Here is a 12,128-nt window from a genome sequence, read left to right as displayed (position 1 = left end):
CCTTCAGCAGCACATGAGAAGTGGCAGTGACCTCAGCAGTAGGCCTGGTATCTTTGCCCTGTTGAGAAGCCAGAATCTCATCTCTACCATTCAACTGGTTCCTCAGATGGCAAGTGGAAGAGCTGGTGGTCAACCCCAGTGCTATAACCTGGAGGAGGTCAGGGTCAACCTGGCAAGGTTGCTAGCTGCCTGATCTCCGGCGGCTGGAACTTCTGTTTGCCTGAGTAAAGGGACATCAGTCCCAGGATTTCTCCACATCATGCCTTGTTTCTGCAATTGCCAGGAGACCGGTCCTTGAGCTGTCCCTACATGGTTCCCTGGGCAGGCCCACTGGCTCTTTTGGCTCAAGGATCCCAAGAAACTCTCCTTGGAGGTCTTCAAGGCAATGCAGGAAGCACAGTGGTGCTCAAGTTGTGGCTGACACACTCCAGCTCACACTGCCATCACAGAGGCTGAATGAGCAGTCACTAAGGGTGAGGGATCCCAGCTCATTCCGTTCCCTTGGGGCAAGTGACTGTAAGGTAACAACACCCGAGTAAGCCAGTGCCTTCCTGTTTCCACGCCCAGGAATACCTTCCAGTTGTCCAAGCAGCCATAGTTGTAATGATTCCTAAAACCTCTGCCCTTGGCCTGCAGCCACCGGTGCTCCTTCTTATTGATGTGCCTTTCAATGCTAGTCTAACCTCGACTGAGGAGCACAGCCTGCCACATAGTTAGGGTACCAGGGCAAGTGCCACAGAACTGCACAGGAATCAGAGGTAGACAAGACTCTTGTGAGTCACTCCTTCTCAGAAGGAGAAAGTGGGTGATGGGGTCTGGTGGTAAGTCTCGATGGCAGCATAAGCCTCCCAGAAAAGGTCCCAGCTTCCATAGCTATTGCAGATGCTGCAGTCGTGTGTTTGGGCTGGCTTGGGGTTACTGCACTTATTACAGATAGACACTGTTGTATCATTCCTGCCCTGGGGTGGGTATCCAGGTGGGTTGGTAATAGCCTGGTAGTAATGGAAGACGATGAGAATCAGATTCCAGTGACTATAGAAGAAATGCCAGCAGAGCCAGGGCACAGAGTAGGTTTGGAGGATGAGAGGCAGGACACACAAGTAGGCGATGGCCACGATGGAGCGGGTCAGCACAATCACCAGCACCCCATACCAGCGGATCACGTTGTCCACCAGCCAGTAGACAGGCTCAAAGGCAGCGTCCACGGCAGTGTCACTGCCCCCGAAGAATTTGTAGAGCGGGGAGGGCAGGCAGACCTTGCCTGCACCAGGTGCAGACCTGGTGCTGCACCAGGCCGCGGAGCAGATGTGGGCAGTGACGCCTGTTACCCAGGAGCAGAAGCAGGCGCAGGCAGAGGCGGGCAGGGCCCAGCCGCAGGCTCCTCTGACCCCCCGTGGCTCCTAGGAAAACACAGCACCGTGAGGGGCCAGCCTGGGTCCTGTCCCTCCCTGTCCCACAAGTGGGCAGCTTAGAGGCAGAGACCTAAGGCTGAGGCCCACTGGGCCTGTCACCAGCTGTGGGAAATAGGTAGGCAGCTCCAAGCTCAAGCAGGGTCTTTGGAATTGTCTGTTTGTGGACAGACCACTGGGTGGAACCCGACCAATGTGCACAAAGCTATCCACATGGCCCTGTGGGCCTGGCCCCTGTAGCAGAGGTGTCCGGGGTCTCCTGCCTGCCCTGTGCTGTGCTTGGTTGCTCATTTGTGTCCAACTCTTTGCGACCACAAGTACTGTAGCCTGCCAAGCTCCTCTGTCCATGGGGATTCTCCAGGCAAGAATACTGGAGTGGGTTGCCATGCTCTCCTCCAGGGGATCTTCCCAATCCAGGAATTGAACCCAGGTCTCCTGGATCATGGAAGTAATCAGTAAATACTTGTTGAATGAACAAACTGGAGAGATGCCAAAGTGGAAAGGCGGGTCAGATGTCCATCTGTCCTGTTCTGTCTCTATCTTGAACTATCTTAGAGATACAGTACAAATTGAATCCTATCCCTGGGGATGAATTTCCGAATCTGTGAAATGGGCGGGTTGGCTGGGCTGACCTTCCAGCTCCATGCCTCAGGGCTGCCCGGAGGGTGCACTCCATCCAGTTTGAGGGCACAGCTGTGCAGAGCAGGAACTCAGGCTCACAAGACCCGGGACAGGGCCCGACCCTTGGCCCGCCACCCACAGGGCCAGCCTGCAGATCCGGACCCAGTGCCCTCCCATCGCTGTAACATGTTTTATCATATGACTATCTGTGTTGGCTCAGATAGTAAAGAATCTGCCTTCAGTGCAGGAGACCTAGGTTCAATCCCTGGGTTGGGAAGATCTCCTGAAGGAGGGCATAGCAATGCACTCCAGTATTCTTGCCTAGAGGATCCATGGACAGAGGAACCTGGTGGGCAACAGACCATGGGGTCGTAAAGAGTTTGACACGATTGAGTGACTAAGCACAGCACACATCCATGTTTGAAGATGTATTAGTAGTTTTATAATTTGTATCAACTAGGAACTGCATAGTAATAAGTGCTAATGCTCACTGAATGCTTGCTATGATTATTCAAAATGCTCTATATGTACTCTGTAATTTAATTTAAATGATAATCCTATGTATAGAGATATAGAGGAAAAGAAACTAAAACAAATTTAAATTGCACATTATCAGGAGCTATAAAATAGAGGTGAGAAGACAACAGTAAATGGTAGACTTTAGAGTCAGTAGCCCTTTATACTACTGTTTGTAAATATGGGCACAATAAAGGACAGAAATGGTATGGACCTAAAAGATGCAGAAGATATTAAGCAGAGGTGGTAAGAATACACAGAAGAACTATACAAAAAAGATCTTAATGACCCAGATAACCAGGATAGTGTGGTCACACACCTAGAGCCAGGCATCCTGGAATGCGAACTCAAGCGGGCCTTAGGAAGCATCACTACGAACAAGCTAGTGGAAGTAATGGAATTCCAGTTGAGCTGTGGCAAATCCTAAAAAATGATTCTGTGAAAGTGCTGCACTCAATATGCCAGCAAATTTGGAAAACTCAGCAGTGGCCGCAGGATTGGAAAAGGTCAGTTTTCATTCCAATCCCAAAGAAAGGCAATGCCAAAGAATGCTCAAACTACCTCACAATTGCACTCATCTCCCATGCTAGTAAAGTAATGCTCAAAATTCTCCAAGTCAGGCTTCAATAGTATGTGAACCGTGAACTTCCACATGTTCAAGTTGGATTTAGAAAAGGCACAGGAACCAGAGTTCAAATTGCCAACATCTGTTGGAGCATCGAAAAAGCAAGAGAGTTCCAGAAAACATCTACTTTTGCTTTATTGACTACGCCAAAGCCTTTGACTGTGTGGAACAAAACAAACTGCGGAAAATTCATAGAGATGGGAATACCAGAACACCTGACTTGTCTCCTGAGAAATCTGTATGCAGGTCAAGAAGCAACAGTTAGAACTGGACATGGAACAACAGACAGATTCAAAATTGGGAAAGGAGTACGTCAAGGCTGTATATTATCGCCCTGCTTATTTAACTTATATGCAGAGTACATCAAAAGAAAGTGCTTATGGCAGAAAGCAAAGAAGAACTAAAGAGCCTCTTGATGAAAGTGAAAGAGGAGAGTGAAAAAGAACTATGTTGTACTCTTTGTGACCCCATGGGCTACAGCTTGCCAGGCTTCTCTGTCAACCAACTCCCAGAGCTTGTTCAAACTCATGTCCATTGAGTCAGTGATGCCATCTAGCCATCTCATCCTCTGTCGTCCCCTTCTCCTCCGGCCTGCAATCTTCCCCAGCATCAGGGTCTTTTCAAATGAGTCAGTTCTTTGCATCAGGTGGACAGGGTATTGGAGTGTCAGCTTCAGCATCATTCCTTCCAATGAATATTCAGGACTGATTTCCTTTAAGATGGACTGGATGGATCTCTTTGTAGTCTAAGGGACTCTCAAGAGTCTTCTCCAACACCACAGTTCAAAAGCATCAATTCTTCCACACTCAGCTTTTTAATAGTCCAACTGTCACATCCATACATGACTACTGGAAATACCATAGCCTTGACTAGACGGACCTTTGTTGGCAAAGTAAGGTCTCTGCTTTTCAATATGCTGTCTATGTTGCTCATAGCTTTTCTTCCGAGGAGCAAGCATGTTTTAATTTCATGGCTGCAGTCACCATCTGCAGTGATTTTGGAGCCCCCCAAAAATAGTCTCTCACTGTTTCCATTGTTTCTCCATCTATTTGCCATTAAGTGATGGGAATGGACGCCATGATCTTAGTTTTCTGAATGTTGAATTTTAAGCCAACTTTTTCACTCTCTTCTTTCACTTTCATCAAGAGGATCTTTAGTTCTTCACTTTATGCCATAAGGATGATGTCATCTGCATATCTGAGGTTACTGATATTTCTCCTGGCAATCTTGATTCCAGCATGTGCTTCATCAAGTCCAGCATTTCTCATGTTGTACTCTGCATATAAATCAAATAAGCAGGGTGACAATATACAGCCTTGACATACTCCTTTCCCGATTTGGACCCAGTCTGTTGTTTCATGTTCAGTTGTAACTGTGGCTTCTTGACCTGAAAACAGATGTCCCTCCTCTTAAGTGTTTCAGAAGAGTTTGAGAAGGATTGGTATTAACTTTCCTTTGAATGTTTGTTATTATCACTACTTGTGAAGCATATGACACTGACCTTTTTTTTTTTTATTGAGAGGTTTTTGATTACTGATTCACTCTACCTACTTAAAATCAGTCTGCTAATAAGATTTTCTGTTTCATGTTGATTCAGTCTTGGTAAATTGTAGGTTTCTAAGAATTAATTCATTTATTCTATGTTATCAAATTTTGCTATATAATAGTTCATTGTTTTTCAGTTGTTCATTCATGTGTGATTTTTGTGATCCCATGGACTGCAGCAAGCCAGGCTTTCTTTTCCTTCTCTATCTCCTAGAGTTTACTCAAACTCATGTTCATTGGGTTGATGATGTCATTGAACCATCTCATCCTCTATCACACCCTTCTCCTCCTTCCCTCAATCTTCTCCAACATCAGGATCTTTCCCACTGAATTGGCTCTTTGCATCAGGTGGGCAAAGTATTGGAGCTTCAGCATCAGTCCTTCCGATGAATATTCAGAGTTGATTTCCTTTAGGATTGACTGGTTTGATCTCCTTGCTGTCCAAGGGATTCTCAAGAGTCTTCTCCAGCACCATGGTTCGAAAGCATCAATTCTTTGGTGCTCAGCCTTCTTTATGGTCCAACTCTAACATCTGTACATGACTATTGGGAAAACCATAGCTTTGACTATACAGACCTTTGTTGGCAAATTGATGTCTCTGTTTTTTAATCAGCTCTCTAGGTTGCTCATAGCTTCCCTTCCAGGAGCAAGCGTCTTTTAATTTCATGTTGCTATCACTCTCTGCAGTGATTTCGGAGCCCAAGAAAAGTAAAGCTGTCACTGCTTACAATTCCTCTGCTATTTGCCATGAAGTGGTGGGACCCGATGCCACGATTTTGTTTTTTGAATGTTGAGTTTCAAGCTAGCTCTTTCACTCCCCTCTTTCATCCTCATCAAGAGGTTCTTTAATTCCTCTTCGTTTCCTGCCATTAGAGTGGCCTCATCACATATTTGAAGGTTATTGATTTTTTTTTTTATTTCCCCATAGCAATCTTGATTCTAGCATGTAATTCATCCAGCCCAGCATTTTACATGAAGTACTCTGCATAGAAGTTAAATAATCAGGGTGACAATATACAGCTCTCTCGTACTCCTTTCCCAAACTTGAACCAGTCACTTGTTCCATGTCTGATTCTGTTGTTTCTTGACCCATATAACAGGTTTCTCAGGAGACAGATAAGGTGGTCTAGTATTCCAGTCTACTTAAGAATTTTCTACAGTTTGTTGTGATCCACAGATTCAAAGGCTTTAGCATAGTCAATGAAGCAGAAGTAGATGTTTTCCTGGAATTCCCTTGCTCTCTCTATCTTCCAACTAATGTTGACAATTTGATTTCTGGTTCTTCTGCCTTTTCTAAATCCAACTTATACATTTGGAAGTTCTTGGTTCAGGTACTGTTGAAACCTAGCTTGAAGGATTTTGAGCAAAAATCTGCTAGCTTGTGAAATGTGTGCCATTGTATGGTAGTTTGAATGTTTTGGGGCCTTTTCCTTCTTGGGGATTGAAATGAAAATTGACCTTTTCTGTCCTGTGGCCACTGCTGAGTTTTCCAAATTTGCTGGCACATTTAGTACAGCACGATAACAGCATCCCCTTTTAGGATTTGAAATAGCTCAGCTGTAATCTTGTCACCTCCACTAGCTTTGTTCATAGTAATGCTTCCTAAGGTCCACTTGATTTCACACTACAAAATATCTGGCTTTAGGTGAATAACCACACCATCATGGTTTTCTTGGTTATTGTATAGTTCTATGTATTCTCACCATCTTGTCTTAATCTTTTCAGCCTTTGTTATGTCCTTACCATTTTTGTCCTTTATCATGCCCATACTTCCATGAAATGTTCCCTTGATATCTCACTTTTCTTGAAGAGATCGTTAGACTTTGACATCCTATTGTGTTCCTCTATTTCTTTGCATTGTTCATTGAAGAAGTCCTTATATCTCCTTAGTATTCTCTGGAACTCTGCATTTAGTTTGATGTATCTTTCCCTTTCTCCCTTGCTTTCACTTCTCTACTTTTCTCAGCTATTTGTAAAGTCTCTTCAGACAGCCACTTTGCCTTCCTGTATTTCTTTTCCTTTGGGATATTTTTGGCCACTGCCTCCTGTACAATATTACAAACCTCCATCCATAGATCTTCAGGTATTCTGTCTACCAGAACTAATCCCTTTAATCTATTTGTCACCTCTACTGTATAATCATAAGGGATTTGGCTTAGGTTATAGCCGAATGGCCTGGTGGTTTTCCCTACTGTCTTCAATTTAAACCTGAATTTTGCAATAAGGAGCTGATGATCTGAGCCCCAGTCAGCTCCAGGTCTTTTTTTGCTGACTGTATAGAGTTTCTCCATGTTTGCCTACAAGGAACATAAGAAATTTGATTTCAGTATTGACAATCTGGTAACGTCCACGTGTAGCATCCTTTCTTGCATTGTTGGAAAAGGGTGTTTGCTATGACCAGTGTGTTCACTTGCCAAAAGTCTGTTTGCTTATGCCCTGCTTCATTTTGTACTCCAAGGTCAAACTTCCCTGTTATTCCAGGTATCTCTAGACTTCCCACTTTTGTATTCCAATCACTTATGACAAAAAGGAGTTCTTTTTTTGTGTGTGTTTGCTCTAGAAAATGTCATCGGTCTTCACAGATTTCCAATTCCACTCACGAATTTCCACTTCTTTGGCATTAGTGGATGAGGCATAGATTTCAATAACTGTGATGTTGAATGGTTTGTGGAAAGAACCAAGATTATTGTGTCATTTTTGAGATTGCTCCCAAGTACTGCATTTGAGACTCTTTTGTTGACTATGAGGGTTACTTCATTTCTTGTAATGAATTTTGCCCACAGTGGTAGATTTAATGGTCATCTGAATTAAATTCACCCATTCCCGTCCATTTTAGTTCACTGATTCCTAAAACACTAGTGTTCACTCTTGCTATCTGCTACTTGACCACGTCCAATTTACCTTGATTCATGGACCTAACATACCAGGTTCCTATGCAGTAGTGTTCTTTACAGCACTGAAGTTTACATTCACCACCAGACGCATCTACAACTGAGTGCCATTTCTGCTTTAGCCCAGTCACTTCATTCTTTCTGGAGCTATTAGTAATTGCTCTCAGCTCTTTCTTAATAGTATATTGGACACCTGCCAACTTGAGGAGCTCATTTCCAATATTATGACTTTTTGCTTTTTTCATACTGTTCATGGGGTTCTAGTGGCAAGAATCCTATAGTGGATTGCAATTTCCTTCTCCAGTGGACCACATTTTGTCAGAACTCTTCACTATGACCCATCCATCTTGGTTGGCCCTACAAGGCACGCCTCATAGCTTCATTTCATTTTCCAAGTCCCTTTTCCACAACAAGGCTGTGATATCTAAAGTGAGTCTATTTTACACAACATAGATGTTGTGGTTTTTTTTGTTGTTTGTTTGTTTGTTTGTTTTCTTTTCTCTTCTTCATCTATTGCATCTTTTGGGGAATTTATTTACAATTAAATAATTATTAATAGGTATATCAGTTTGTAGTTTCCCAGGTGGCACTAGTGGTAAAGAACCTGCCTGCCAATGCAGGAGACATGAGATTTTGGTTCAATCCCTGGGTTAAGAAGATCCCCTGGAATAGGGCATGGCAACCCCACTCCAGTATTCTGGCCTGAAAGATCCTATGGACAGGGGAACCTGGTGGGCTACAGTCCACAGGGTTGCAAAGAGTCGGCCACGACTGAAGAGATTAGCATTCACGTAGGCACGCATGTTATTTTGTTAATTGTTTATCCAGCGTCTTTGTAGTTTCTCTCCTCTTCTTTTTTTTTTTTTTCTTTGTTGTTTGATAACTTTCTTTAGTGGTATGCTTAGATTCCTTTCTCTTATATATGTTTGTGAAGAAAAAGTCGCTCGGTCATGTCCAACATTTTGTGACCCCATGGACAATACAGTCCATGGAATTCTCCAGGCCAGAATACTGGAGTGGATAGCCTTTCCCTTCTCCAGGGGGTCTTCCTAACCTAGGAATCAAATCCAGGTCTCCCTCATTGCAGGCGGATTCTTTACCAGCTGAGCCACAAGGAAAGCCCCTTATATGTCTTTAGTATAGGGTTTTTAGTATAGGGTTTTTGTTTGTGGTTAGTATGAGACTTACAAATAGCAATTTACATCTCTATCAGTCTGCTTTAAATTGAGAACAACTTAAGCTTGATCTCATTCTAAGAGTCAGTATTTTTACTTTACCCTCTGTATTTTATGTTTTTGATGTTACATTTCACATTTTATCATTGTGTGTCCCTTCACTAATTATTATAATTATACTTACTTTTACTTCTCTTTTATTGTAAACTTCATATTAATATCATACAGAATATTTCATTGCTTTTAATATATTTTTAACTGTTCAATAAGATTTATTCTTTCATTCATTTTCTCATTACTAATTAGCATCCTTTCTTTTCAGCTTAAAGAGTTCGCTTCAACGTTTTTTGTAGGGCTGGTTTAGTTGAGATAAACTCCTTTAGCTTTTGCTTATCTGGAAAAAAAAACCAAAACTTTATCTCTCCTTTATTTCAGAATGATAAATTTGCCAGGTAGTGTATTCTTGGCTGGAATTTTTATTTCCCCTTTCAATGTATCATACCCACTCCCTTTTGACCTGAAAACTTTCTGTGGAAAACTGCTGATAGTTTTAGGTAGATAAAATCATTAAAATGTTAATGATTTTAACAATCTCCTCTTGTCTTTAAGTTTTGGCATTTTAATTATAACATATCTTGTTGTCAGTCTCTGAGGTATTCTTATTTGGGACTCTCTTGGTTTCCTGTTCTGGATGTCTGTTTTCTGTCCCAGGTTAGGGAAGGTTTTAGCTGTTATGCATTCTAATAAGATAGTTGCTTCTTTTTCCCTTTTCTTTCTGGGGGCCTTATCATGCAAGTGTTAATTTGTTTGATGACCCTTAAATCTTTTATGCTGTCTTCCTTTTTTGTTATTTTTCTTCTGTTTGGCACTCTTATATTTTCCATCTCTTCACTGAAGTTCTCACTGTGTTCACTCATTTTCCTCCCCAGTTTGGTAAGCATTTTTTTATGACCATTACTTTGAGTGTTTATTGTGTGAACTACTTATTCCATTTCATTAAGGTTTTTACTGAGGTTTTATCTTGTTCATCCAGTTGGAACATAGTCCTCTATTTCTTCATTTTGCTTGATCTCTGTTAGTTTTTAGATAGTAGAAGACACAATCATCTCTCCCAGTCTTAAAGGACTGGCCTGGTGTGGAAGATGAACGTTATCATTCAGCTCTGCTTCAGCCCTTTATTATCTCTCAAACCTTTGTGCTTGTCCATGCAGTCTATTATGTTTTTTAATAGCTTTCAATAGTTGAGGAAGTGTGAAAGCCCACCAGTGTCCCTAAAAGAGATCTCAGCACCTAGATTCAGGTTTGGCAAATAGATTCTCAAGCAGTAGCTTTTTAAAGTATTCAAGTTGTTATAGTCAGGTGGGACTACAAGTATGGGGCTTCTCAGGTAGTGCTAGTGGTAAAGAACCTCCCTGCCAATGCAAGAGACATAAGTGGTGTGGGTTTGATCCCTGGGTCAGGGATATGCCCTGGAGGAGGGCATGACAACCCATTCCAGTATTCTTGCCTGGAGAATTCCATGGACAGAGGAACCTGGTGGGCTATAGTCCATCGGGTCACAAAGGGTCAGACATAAATGAAGTAACTTAATACAGGGACTATGAGTATAAGTTGCACTGTCCAAGGATCAGGCAGTGTCCCTTGAGGAGCAGTCACAAAAAAAGGGGGGGCTCCAGACGAACATATAGATTTTTTTGGGGGGGGGATATAAGAGAAAGCTGGAGTGAGACAGATGGAGAGTGTCAAGATGGTGCCCACAGCTTACACTTTTTGAGAGCAGCTCCATAACCTATAGATGTGTGTCAAACCTGAAGTCTTTTCTCAGGCCAAAGCTCCAGGACAAATAAAGGGGTTTCCTTCAGAGAAAGACAAGGGGTTTGCCTTAGTTTATGCAATACCTAAGTATGGGGGGGGGGCTGATGCAGCCACAGTCTGGTGGGACCTAGGAATGCAAATGCTATGGCCACCAGTGCCAGGCTATCAAGAGTCATCCTCTGAGAGGCAAGATTACCAGCTATGTATACAAGCATGGGCAGCTGCGACAGCACACAAGCGCGGCCAAGAGGAGCTACCCCAAGTCCGAGGACAGAGGCGGTGGCCGGGAGGAGCTACCTCTCATCCAAGGTAAGGAGCAGCAGCTGCGCTTTGCTGGAGCAGCCCGTGAAGAGATACCACACATACAAGGTAAGAGAAAACCAAGTAAAATGGTAGGCACTGAGAAAGGGCATCAGAGGGCAGACAGAAAACTAGCCCATCTGATTACATGGACCACAGCCTTGTCTAACTCAATGAAACTAAGCCATGCATGTGGGGCCACCCAAGACAGACAGGTCATGGTGGAGAGTTCTGGCAAAATGTGGTCCACTGGAGAACGGAATGGCAAACCACTTCAGTATTCCTGCCTTGAGAACCCCAAGAACAGTATGAAAAGACGAAAAGATAGGACACTGAAAGATGAACTCCTCAGGTCGGTAGGTGCCCAATATGCTACTGGAGAACAGTGGAGAAATAACTCCAGAAAGAATGAAGGGATGGAGCCAAAAAAAAACAACACCCATTTGTGGATGAGACTGGTGAGAGAAGCAAGGTTCGATGCTGTAAAGAGAATAATTGCATAGGAACCTGAAATTTTAGGTCAGGAGATGACAAGAGTGAACATCGACATTATAGGAATCAGTGAACTAAGAAGGACTGAAATGGGTGAATTTAGCTCAGATGACCATTATATCTACTACTGTGGGCAAGAATCCCTTAGAAGAAATGGAATAGCCATCATAGTCAACAAAACAGTCCCAAATGCAGTATTTGGTTGCAATCTCAAAAAGACAGAATGATCTCTGTTCATTTCCAAGGCAAACCATTCAATACCATGGTAATCCAAGTCTACGCCCCGACCAGTAACACTGAATAAGCTGAACTTGAATGGTTCTATGAAGACCTACAAGACCTTCTAAAACTAACAGCCAAAAAAGATGTCCTTTTCACTATATGGGACTGGAATGCAAAAGTAGGAAGTCAAGAAACACCTGGAGTAACAGGCAAATTTGGCCTTGGAGTACAGAATGAAGCAGGGAAAAGGCTAATAGCATTCTGCCAAGAGAATGCACTGGTCATAGCAAACACCCTCTTCCAACAACACAAGAGAAGACTCTACACATGGACATCACCAGATGGTCGACACCGAAATCAGATTAATTATATTCTTTGCAGCCAAGATGGAGAACCTCTATACAGTCAGCAAAAATAAGACTGGGAGCTGACTATGGCTCATATCATGAACCCCTTATTGCCAAATTCAGACTGAAATTGAAGAAAGTAGGGAAAACCAGTAGACCATTCATGTATG

General features: G+C 42.9%; 1 pseudogene; it reads right to left on the bottom strand.

Moving 5' to 3' along the window:
* Positions 1-432: 432 nt before the first annotated feature.
* Positions 433-2,207, bottom strand: LOC145539634 (palmitoyltransferase ZDHHC16-like; annotated as a pseudogene).
* Positions 2,208-12,128: the final 9,921 nt, after the last annotated feature.

The sequence above is a fragment of the Giraffa tippelskirchi genome, chromosome 2 (assembly GCF_054371585.1).
Source record: "Giraffa tippelskirchi isolate mGirTip1 chromosome 2, T2T-mGirTip1v1.2.pri, whole genome shotgun sequence".
Taxonomy (NCBI): Eukaryota; Metazoa; Chordata; class Mammalia; order Artiodactyla; family Giraffidae; genus Giraffa; species Giraffa tippelskirchi.
This window is presented reverse-complemented; position numbering and strand designations above follow the sequence as displayed.